This window comes from Lacerta agilis, chromosome 5, assembly GCF_009819535.1.
Source record: "Lacerta agilis isolate rLacAgi1 chromosome 5, rLacAgi1.pri, whole genome shotgun sequence".
NCBI lineage: Eukaryota > Metazoa > Chordata > Lepidosauria > Squamata > Lacertidae > Lacerta > Lacerta agilis.
The window spans coordinates 63,014,971-63,026,168 of record NC_046316.1 but is presented as its reverse complement, the minus strand read 5'-3'; the positions used below and the strand labels follow the sequence as shown (position 1 = coordinate 63,026,168).

Here is an 11,198-nt window from a genome sequence, read left to right as displayed (position 1 = left end):
ACATTTTAAGAGACAGTCCCTGGAGGCAGAGTTTTTCAACCTAGGCCAAGCGTGCTTCTTATTTGCAGGGCTTATATGAGTCTCTAGAGAGAATGAAGACATGCGCATCTGCCACACTGTAAGAGGAATGTTATCGGGGGAAAGCAAAGCAGTCACAAAAAGTACCCTGTGAATAATATATTGCAGTAGAAAAAAGCAGAAGAGAAGAAAGCAATAAACACTGGAAAAATAAAAGCAGTCTGCATTCAGCGCAAGTTCATGACTGCAATGGGGAACATGATGCAAAAGTTAACAGACGACTCCTAATTAACCTTCGAGCTCCATTGGGGCATTTTTAGCATTATAATATTTGTCCATGGGAAGTCTATGCTGCTCCATGTAATGTTTAGTGCTTGTGGTAGACTCATTGTAATTCTTCCATTCATATAATAATTTTCATATCATTTACTGTTTTATCATTTCTATGACATTTACTGATTATTTTGTAAACGAATATTTGCACCCCCCCAGTTTGCCAGTTATTTTTAAAATGAATTTCCGTTTAACTTTCTTTTTGGTGTGGTTCTGCCTCTTTTGCCACTATCCAGATGTTTTCGGGATCAAATGGATTTAGAACCTGTTTCTCAGTGCCCAGAAAGGTTTATTTTTCATCATTAAAAGAATGAAAGGTGGTTTGCTAATATTTTAATTAACAGACACAGCTAGGAAAAAAACATTGTAGTGCTAATTAAGAGATGGATAAATAAATGGGGTGATAAAATGTTGCACACAACACTTTAAGCATTGTTGCAGTGGGCATTGGGTCACGACATTATTTCATGAGGGCTGAAAAGTGGCATATAAACAAGGCTGAAACAGGAGTGAGTTGCTTTCATCTGGTTTATTGCCAATAGGTGGCAGCAGATGACAGTCAAAGACCAGCCCCCTCAAGCTCTCTGATAGTTTTTGCACAATCTTGGAGTGGTGCCAGAGACAGTTGGTCTCCAAAGGCAAATTGTTTTCTGGTGAAGGGGGCTTCTTTCTAACCACAGCACAAAATGGAAATATAACCACTCTCGCCATTGTCCAAAGTCCCTTACAGTGTTTGGCAGCCTGGCTAGCTCAGTCGGTAGAGCATGAGACTCTTAATCTCAGGGTTATGGGTTCGAGCCCCACGTTGGGCGGAGTGTTTTAGACAGTCTGCTGAAAACTTTTTTTTTGTTTCAGCTTGCTTTTCTAGCCACATGATTTAGTTACATTTGTTTTCAAATCTTTTGTTGATTTTTATCATGCTCTTAAATGATGGATTGGTTTGTGTATGTTTTTTTTAAAACCTGTATACCACTCGATTTCCTTTTTTTTAAAGTGGCTTATAAATTTTCTAAATAAACAAATAAATATTGCTTTCACCACCATAATATGGGCCAGAGTGAGAGAGAGGCAGGTAAAGAAGCAAGATTGGGGATTCCCCCCCCGTAGGTGTGGGCCCCCAGCAGATTCCCCATCATGCATTGCATATGGTCCCGCCCTCACCCCATTCTCTTCCAAGCGCTTGATTGGTTCCTCACCTCCACAGCTCTTTCACCTGCCATTTGGACCAGAATTATGGAAGCCACGCAGAGGTTCCCTCAAAGCCTTGTCAGACGTTGGATGAATACAGAGGGTAAAAGACTCTCTGCTCAAAAAGCTGCTGAAAAGCAGTTGGAGATGGATTGCGTTTTCCTTCTTGAAAAAGGCATTCTGTTCCCAATAAATCTCAAACACATTCTTCCATAGATCACTTTCTTCCTGATGTTCAAGGAAATGCTGGGTCGAAGAGTAATGCTCTTAAGGGAATGATTTCTCTTATGCACTTTTCAAAGCACCCCCCTATTCCCCCCCCCCAAGTATTATCCAAAAAGTGCCCTTTTGTCTTTTTGCTGTATTTTAGCTTTCTCCTTCAAAGTATATGGTTATTAAAGGGGAAAAAACTAGCAGAGGCCTTCTGAAAGAGTCACCGTTTCAGTGATCTGAATGACTGTTAATGTTTCCTCTTTATCAGGGTATTATCAGGAGTTAAGCTTCCTATAAGAGCACAAAGGAGGATGGGAAAGCCATGACTTTCCAGATGTTGGTGGACTCCAAGTCCCACCAGCTGTTAGCCATAGCAGCCACTTGCCAGGAATGATGGGAGCTGTATGCCAGCAACATCTAGTGGTCTCTAGCCCTCAAGTCTGAATAAATCACTATACCTGCCTTTCCTCCTTTCTTCCTAAGTTTCTGACAAACTTGCTTCTTTTTCTCTAGTGAAGTTGCATACCTGTATTCTTCTTTGAAACCTTTTTTATTTTTAAAAAAGTGATACAGAGAAAAAAGGGGGGAAGTGAGGGGAGAAAGAATGAAGAACACACACACACACACACACACACACACACAGCAATATAATCCCATAATTCCGATATAAATTGATATAGTGTTATTATTCTAATAGATATGAACATATCAATAGCCTACTACCAGTACATTAAAGGGTATCATATTGTTATTCTTCCAATTCATCCGTATCAGTCTCTTGGCCACCATTAGGGCACATAGAATCCATTTTCGTTGTCCTGTCATTAATTTCTATACAATAGGCATACAGTTCAAAAGAATATTCTCTGCTGGAAGATTTAACTTTTTTTTCTGCGCAGTCATAGTTATACAGTCCAGTACTTTCTCCCAAAACTTATAGAACACTGTACAAACCTATGTTTCAGGGAAGCATTGTCCTTGCGACATCTCCAAAGCTAGCTAGTCCTTTTAAAAAATACATCCGTATCAGTCTCTACAGCCGCAGCAGGTGCCGTAACTCTCCAACGGTTTGACTTCATCGCCAAAGGTGCATTCTTCCATTATTTCCCAAGACAGGCAGATGCCAACCATGAGTCTATGATCGTAGCTGCTTTCTTTTAGAAATCCTACTTCATATTTCTCTTTCTGAAGGCTTATCCTTGTCAGCTTCGTCATCAAGATATGTAATCCAATCTTCTGTGAATGATTGCATTTATTTTCTAGGGAGTTTGTTTTACGTTGCAATTGCAAAGCCTATTTGCCAGACAGGGATCCAGATGTTGGGCTGTGACAGCGACTGACCAAACAGAACTGCAGCAGTCCTGGACAGGAGCTGGAAGAGTTGAGTGACAGCTGTGGCAAGAGGACATATTTGACTAACATAAACAATGTTTCTAGATTCAGGTAGGTAGCCGTGTTGGTCTGACGCAGTCAAAATAAATAAATAAATAAATAAATAAATAAAGTAAGTCCAGTAGCACCTTAGAGACCAACTAAGTTTGTTCTGGGTATAAGCTTTCGTGTGCATGCACACAGAAGTCACCAGACCCTTATATATAGTGGGAGGGTGGGGTGGGGTTTTTCTCACAAGGGTAGTAGGAGATGGGTGATTGACTCAATGGGTATGGTAAACCTGGAGTCATAAACAATGCTGCCATCAAAGTAAATGGGCTCGTCCCAGTACATATATGAGTACAAAATTAAAACGTTATTGGTCCATTTTTTTAAAGCTTTTGATCCTAACACCTGTTTAAGTCATCACCTCTCTCTGAAAAGACAGTGATGATGCAAATGGAGTCAGTGGAACTGTGAAGCTAAAAGCATTTAAGATTAAAACCAACTGACAACCTAGGTACCAGGAAACATCTACTAAGAATTCCCATCCCTAGACTAATTTATTGGAACGGTATGGCCTTTACACAAACCACAATAATTCTCGTTACAGGTGGGTAGCCGTGTTGGTCTGCCATAGTCGAAACAAAATAGGAAATTCTTTCCAGTAGCACCTTAGAGACCAACTGAGTTTGTTCTTGGTATGAGCTTTCGTGTGTATCTGAAGAAGTGTGCATGCACACGAAAGCTCATACCAAGAACAAACTCAGTTGGTCTCTAAGGTGCTACTGGAAAGAATTTCCTATTTTGTTTCCACAATAATTCTCAATGAATTTTAGTTTCTCCAAGTGTTACCATTTAAAGCTTTATGTCATTAGGTGACACAAAACCTCTTTATAATCCTACATTTAAGTCCCTGTAGGTGGAACTAAGTTCTCTTATACCTGTCTGTCTGTCTATCTATCTATCTATCTATCTATCTATCTATCTATCTATCTATCTATCTATCTGTCTTCCAGAGAGCATACCCCCCCCTTTATTAGACTGGGTAGACTATCTTAACAATCTAACAATTAAGCTATTACCTTGAAAGTTTGGCAAAAGGCCAGTCACTGCAAGGCTTCTAAAACATTTCCGAAAGCAGTATTTTCACTCCTGTATTGTGAAAATTATAGTACACTAACAGTAATTAATATTGTCATTTAGAAAACAAAAACAACAGGCTAAGACAGATATTTTGTTTCATACTGGCTGAGAAAATTACACCTATTAACAGAACAATTCAGGAAGCAATCTCCACATAATTTTAGTCTTGGTACAATTATGTCAATACATACATCCCTAGCAGACAGCTTGGAGTGTCAGACGGTAAACAATAGTTCCGTCATATTTCATTATTGTTTCTTTACAAGGAAGATGACATTTTCTATCTTCAGATTATGGACTAATTTTCAGACAAGTGGTTCTTGGAAGCTTTACCACAGATTATGTTTATCTCATTTAAAACACTCAAGGGACTGAGATGACTTGAAGCAAGTTAGTCAAAGGTGGCAAAACATTTGTTGCTTTAATATCGTTGAAGGATTGTTTAGTTATGGCTGATATATGAGCATAAACATCTTAAATAATGGGTGTTAAACTCAGGGTGCACCCATTGAAATAAAGAGGTTTGGATTTGGGTAATTTACTTAAACGTTTGCCCTAATCTATATACATGTGCATATGAATAAAAACAAGTGTGCTTCTCGGTGTCAAATTGCACATGGTATAAAAATGTCATTTGAACTCCAGGTGCCTGTTTATTTTGCAAGAAGCTGGGCTTCACTGGGATCACGATCAAACTGCAGCAGGGTGTGGAAGAAGAGACCTGGGCTCCAATTTTCCCCTTATGCTGCATGCACAATTTAAGCGCTGTGCTCTAAACCACAGAGCCTCTTGGGGTTGCCAATCAGAGAGTTGGTGGTTCGAATCCCCGCGATGGGGTGAGCTCCCGTTGATCAGTCCCAGCTCCTGCCAACCTAGCAGTTCAAAAGCACGCCAGTGCAAGTAGATAAATAGGTGCTACTATGACAGGAAGGTAAACAGTGTTTCCGTGCGCTCTGGTTTTCATCAGTGTTCTGTTGCTCCAGAAGTGGTTTAGTCATGCTGGCCACATGACCTGGAAAGCTGTCTGTGGGCAAACGCCAGCTCCCTTGGCCTGAAACGAGATGAGCGCCACACCCCATAGTCGCCTTCGGCTGGGCTTAACCATCCAGGGGTCCTTTACCTTTACCTTACTACTATAATCTATGGAAATGAAAATGGAGTTACGTCAGTAATTTTTTCTTCTTCTGTGGCCAATAACAGCTTTCTGGGAATTTGGAATGGAGTCAGAGTGTGCAATTAAAGAGTTAGAGCCCTCTGCATGCCATGCTTCCAATCCAAATAGGCCCACCCTGTTGATAAATTAAAATAATGTTAAGATGTTGCACTTGCAGAATTCCCATATCACATGTGGTTTGACCCCTCAGTTTTAATGAAAGAACCAATGGACGAAACTGGCTGTCACCAGTGTCCTAGGTATCCATTAGTTATGTAAAGCTAATAGGCTTTCTGATTAATTTAGGCACTAAATGTTATAGATTGATAGATACTATTACTATACTAATATCCTTGATTAAGGAAAGGTTCCTTGTATTAATGAGTTCTAATGCATTGAAGAGCTTCAATGAAATGACATGATTGTTGGAGATAAAATAGAAGAGGAGTCATTATCACAGATAGAGATAGTAATTGCCATTTGGGCCAATTTGAGCATGGCAAGATCTTAAGCAGGATAAGTGCCATGTGCAGTCATAACAAATGATTTCTCTAGAAAGATCCGGTATTCCTGAGCAATTGTTGGCTAGGATTCTGATCTCACACATACAGAGAGATGGAATTTTTGCTAAAAGAAATTTGCTTTCAGATGTATGTCGGGATCATTTGAGGAGAAGTTATACAGTACCTGGAAGAGACTATTTTTCCTGCTTACACAGCTAAAAACACTGCCACAGGATGCAGCTGTAGGACATCTAGAGAACTTTCCCAAACAGCCAAATGCTGTTGCTATGGGTGCTTCAAAACTTTATGGTGATGCTGCCATCTGTTTCCAGGTAATGCATGCTTATTTTGCTACATGTCTATCTCACCTTTCTTTCAAGGATCTCAAAGCAGCATTCTGGGCTCCACATCTCCATTTATCATCAGAACAATTCCGTGAGGTAGGTGAACCTGAGACAGAATGAGTGACCCAAAGCCATGCCGTGAGCTTCATGGCCAACTGAGGCTTTTTGAACCCAGATCTCCCCCATCCTACTTACTACCCCTGATGCCTTAACGGTAAAGGAAAAGGTACCCCTGACCATTAGGTCCAGTCGCGGACGACTCTGGGGTTGCGGCACTCATCTCGCTCTATAGGCCGAGGGAGCTGGCGTTTGTCCGCAGACAGCTTCCGGGTCATGTGGCCAGCATGACTAAGCCGCTTCTGGCGAACCAGAGCAGCACACGGAAACGCCGTTTACCTTCCCACTGGAGCGGTACCTATTTATCTACTTGCACTTTGATGTGCTAGGTTGGCAGGAGCTGGGACCGAACAAAGGGAGCTCACCCCGTTGTGGGGATTCGAACCGCCGACCTTCTGATCAGCAAGCCCTAGGCTCTATGGTTTAGAGTTACTACCTCTGATGCCTTAATTACCCTGATTTAGCATTGCCCACTCTCATCTTTGACTGAATCCCTTTAAAAATAACAGATAACTTACCTAGTACTGAATGGAACTCAGTTTTTGCAGACTTCATGTTTTATTCTATTTTTTGTAATTTGGAGGGTAGAAGCTTCGGAAAGGTACAAAAGTGTTTTCTTAGGAGAGAAGAGGGAAGTTATCTGTGTTGCCTTGGCTATCGAGTCATGCAGTGCCACAGCCACCTTTGATTTGGATTTCACCACTTTTTTGGGGGGTGGGGGTTGAGAGCTCCCTGGGTATGCAAAAACTACTGGTTTGTTCATTGGGGGCCCTTTTTTGATACCAGTGTGATTTTTATGGGACCATCGAAGTTGTTATTAGGATGAGGGGCCTAATGATTGAAAAATATGACAAGGAGATAAAAGTAAACTTCATCGCTGGGGTGAATTCATGTACAGTTTTCAAAATGATGCTATACTTGCCCTTTAAAAGGACTTGAATTTAAATTGTTTTAACAGAGCACCACCGAGGGGACTCTCAGACTCAGGAGACTACACCAAATGGTCTTTTCTGAAGTATATCCATTTATAGCATTCCCACTACAAGTTAGTTGTTTACATGAAAATACTTTCAAATAACCAGAGGTGTGAATATTTACTCCTGTCAAAGTGACGGTGGCTGTCCCCAGTCAAAGCTACTGAACCTTTAAAAGAATTGCACTGAATTTTCTCTTTAGGAATAGAGATAAAGACAACAACTGAAAGGGATAAGTACCAGAAATAGGAAACTGGGTTAATGGATGGACTGGTAAGATGGGAGTCAGAAGACCCTTTTAGAAAAATATCTTAGAAAGTTGTTAATTTTTGTGATAGAAATATGGATATAAGTCTACTGGCATAAGCAAAACTGGCAAAAAGGGTGCTTGGGAGGAAGGGTAGGATATAAATCAAAATAATAATTTACATGCTTACATGCAATTTAAATTTGAAACTAGATTTTTTAAATAAAAAAATCCACACTAAATGGGACAGACCTATGTTTGAGTGTCAGTGAAACACAAATGGGAGTGGCTTAGCCATGAACAGATCAAACGGTTACTGGTCCCTCAGCTCTGTGGTAAACCCCACAGTGAGTAGGTGATTGGTCCAGTGGTTCCCAACTGGGTGGGGAGGAGTTTGGAATTGATATCCCGCTTTATCACTTACCTGAAGGAGTCTCAAAGCGGCTAACATTCTCCTTTCCCTTCCTCCCCCACAACAAACACTCTGTGAGGTGAGTGGGGCTGAGAGACTTCAGAGAAGTGTGACTAGCCCAAGGTCACCCAGCAGCTGCATGTGGAGGAGCGGAGACGCGAACCCGGTTCACCAGATTACAAGTCTACCGCTCTTAACCACTACACCACACTGGCTCTCAGAGGAGGCAGAAAAAGTTGTCCCACCCCTTCATTTAAAGGAGGGAGGAGGCTTCTTCAAAGAGCACCTTAAGACAGTCTCCCTGTTGCTGACCTGGTTGGTTGGTGAGTTCCTCTGAGGACTGTGATGAAGTCCTGCCTCATCTCAGGCAGACAGGACACGTCTTATGGGCATGTGGAGTTGGAAAAATGTGAAGGTGAAGTGCCCTGACAGCAGCAGCAGCAGCGGCTGCAGCTTGTTCACCCCCTTCACTGCTTGGACACACTTTTGTGGAGATTGAGAATAACAGGTTGGTCTGAAGGTGCTACTTCCAAAGGGATTTGCTGCTTAGAGATCTTTCTGCCTCACCATTCACTCCAGCTGTATCTCTAAAGCTTTTTTTATTTATAAAAAAGGTAGAAATTCTCACCAAACCTCTGTGGTGTACCATTGAATTTTTATTGCAAGAATAGTTTTTTAAAAAAATAAAATAAAATATCGGTAAAACAACAAAAATCCCAAAGCTGTATTGTCAGAATTCATAATACAAGTTAGGCTCTCTTTTTAAAAGGCTTCCATAATTCAAAACACTTAAATGCACAGGTTTTTGTGCATCTGCTTTTATAATCCATTCTCTCTTTTTCCCATGAGTGAGTTTGTTCTTTTTTGTCCTTGGTTTTTTAAAAGCCTGTTCTTATTCGCTTTCTCTGCCCCACCCCCTCTGAACGCTGGAACACTTGAAGAATCTTTTGTGATGCTATAACACTTGTCAGGTATTTCCAGCTTTAATGAACATTTTCGCCTTTTCACCTTTTGCCTTCCATTCTTCAGAACTTTTCCCTGTGTGAGAAAGGGACTCTACAAAAGGAGACAGAAAGTCAATACAGTAGTAAGTTGTCATTTCCAGAGATCTTCTCTCCCTCTCTCTCTTTGGCCTTTTTAAGTGCAGTGCAATCCTATATATGTCTACTTAGAAGAAACTCTGGGAAGAAAGATCCTGATTTGCCCATCCCTTTTTCTCTGAGCCTGTATGCCAAGTGTTATGTATTGAAGTTCTCACCCTAGGCCACTAGGGGTGTTGTGTATATAGTTTCACTCTGTCCACTGTGGCTGCAGTTTTCACTCAGGTCCACAGCATGCAAATGAAGGATTGAGAGTTCCGTTCACGCATTGGGTAGCTAGAGAGAGTTGTTACTGTTGCATGTTACTGAGTACTATATAAACAGGCTAGCTGAGCCCTGCAGTTTAGTTCTGTTCCAGCCTGAGAAGAAAGAGAGCTGCTTGGAGAATCACTGTGTCATCTGCTATGTCCACCCACTACCTAATACCAAGCATCTCTTGCAACAGAGTTTAGGATGCACTGGCTCAGGGCCTTTTGAAAAACCAATGGCTTTGGTGTACCCCCAGTTCCCTTCTTCGTTTCTGGTGCTGTAGATGACAAAAAGGATGGTGGTGGCAGCAACTACTGGACATTGAGACCCGGATGACAGCACTGCAGGGCTGTTGTGCAAAGTTGGGCAAGGAAGGGGGTGTGAGAGGCTCTGCTGGATGCTCCCTCTCCTCCACAAACCCAATTAAGTTTAATGGTACTTATGAGAGGGGAAGCAAGTATAGAATTGAGGTCTAAGGGACAGAAAATGTGTATGTTCATCTTGTGGAAAACACTTAATGAAGAGTGCCATGTTTTAAGTCTCTCTGTTGCCATTCTTAGAGAACAAGTGGCTGTTACATATCGGCAGGCCCTTGTCATAAAGAGCTTCCTGAACCAGGAGCTGAAGATGATACATTGCTCAATATCCTAGGTGTGTGGATTTCTTTCCATATAGCACTTGTACCCAGAGGGAACACTTAAAACAGGTGTCCAGTTACCCTGGCATCAACCAGGCTTGGTTCACCACTCTGGGTGGTTTACTCTCAACTTGTGAAATTTTGCTTTACCGGCCTCATTTCTATGAACTGTTGAAGCAGTGAACAGTGTTGGACAGGTGGGCAAGTTAATCCCTGGTGTGGCAGAGAAAAATTGACTAGCCAGTTCCTTTCTTGACTTTACATTTACTGACTTCTACTGCAGCCATCTGATGAACAGCAAGGTTTGCAAAAACTCTTTAGGTGCAGCTCCAAATTCTTTCTATCAAAAGATGAGCCTTAAAAAAAATTTCTTTTATGTTTACATTTTAGAGCCAAGCTACTTGTTACGATAAACTTTTTTTTTTTTTTTTTTTAAAGCTGACTACTTTTATGTGAGTGGAAAAGCTGCTGTGTGAGATTCTGATCCAGGTCACAATTTTGATGCAAACTGCAGCCTCTCCTGCGTTTCTCACCAAATCCCCACACTTTGGTTGCTATGTATGCCTGAAGGTGGTGTTAGCAATTGGGAAGTGGGAGTGGGGTTTTTTTTGGCATGAAAGTGGAATGAGTCCTGAATTGGAACCTTACAAGGCTTCTTTTCCTTCATAATTTGTTAAACTGTTGTTTATATTGCTGTAACCCATCCTAAGACTTTCTAGTGAAGGACAGATAACAAGAATATATTGTTGTGATGAATAAAAAAATTGAAATTATTTAAGACTTCATTTAAAAGGGTTTCCAAGTTCATAATATTTTTTGTCATTATGTTTTCTCAGTTAATGAAGCCCAACATTACAATGATTAGCATGTGGCCACCAACAGCCGCTGGAATTTTTTTAGGTAACAAAGAGCACCTGTATTCATACAAGTTAAGAACAACTAGCCTAGATGAGCCCTAAGATTCCTCCCAGTTCTAAAATTGCTTGATTCTATTATTAAACGAACAACCAACCAACTAGAAGTGGTGTTCAAGATGTCTAAGCAAACAGCTGTTTCCTCAATGCATGGTTTCCCTGTATTTCTCTATAGCATCTTGTGGGGGGCCCAAATCAGTTCAATGTCTGCCCTTATCTTGGCAATGGTGGATTCAGTGTTCTTTGGTTTATTTTTTGCATTGTGAAATAACTCTTCCA

General features: G+C 41.1%; 1 non-coding gene across 1 annotated transcript; it reads left to right on the top strand.

Annotated features, from left to right (window-relative positions):
* Positions 1-1,090: 1,090 nt before the first annotated feature.
* TRNAK-CUU lies at positions 1,091-1,163 on the top strand. The gene has a single exon. It is a non-coding gene; the product is annotated as a tRNA-Lys (tRNA).
* The last annotated feature ends 10,035 nt before the right edge of the window (positions 1,164-11,198 follow it).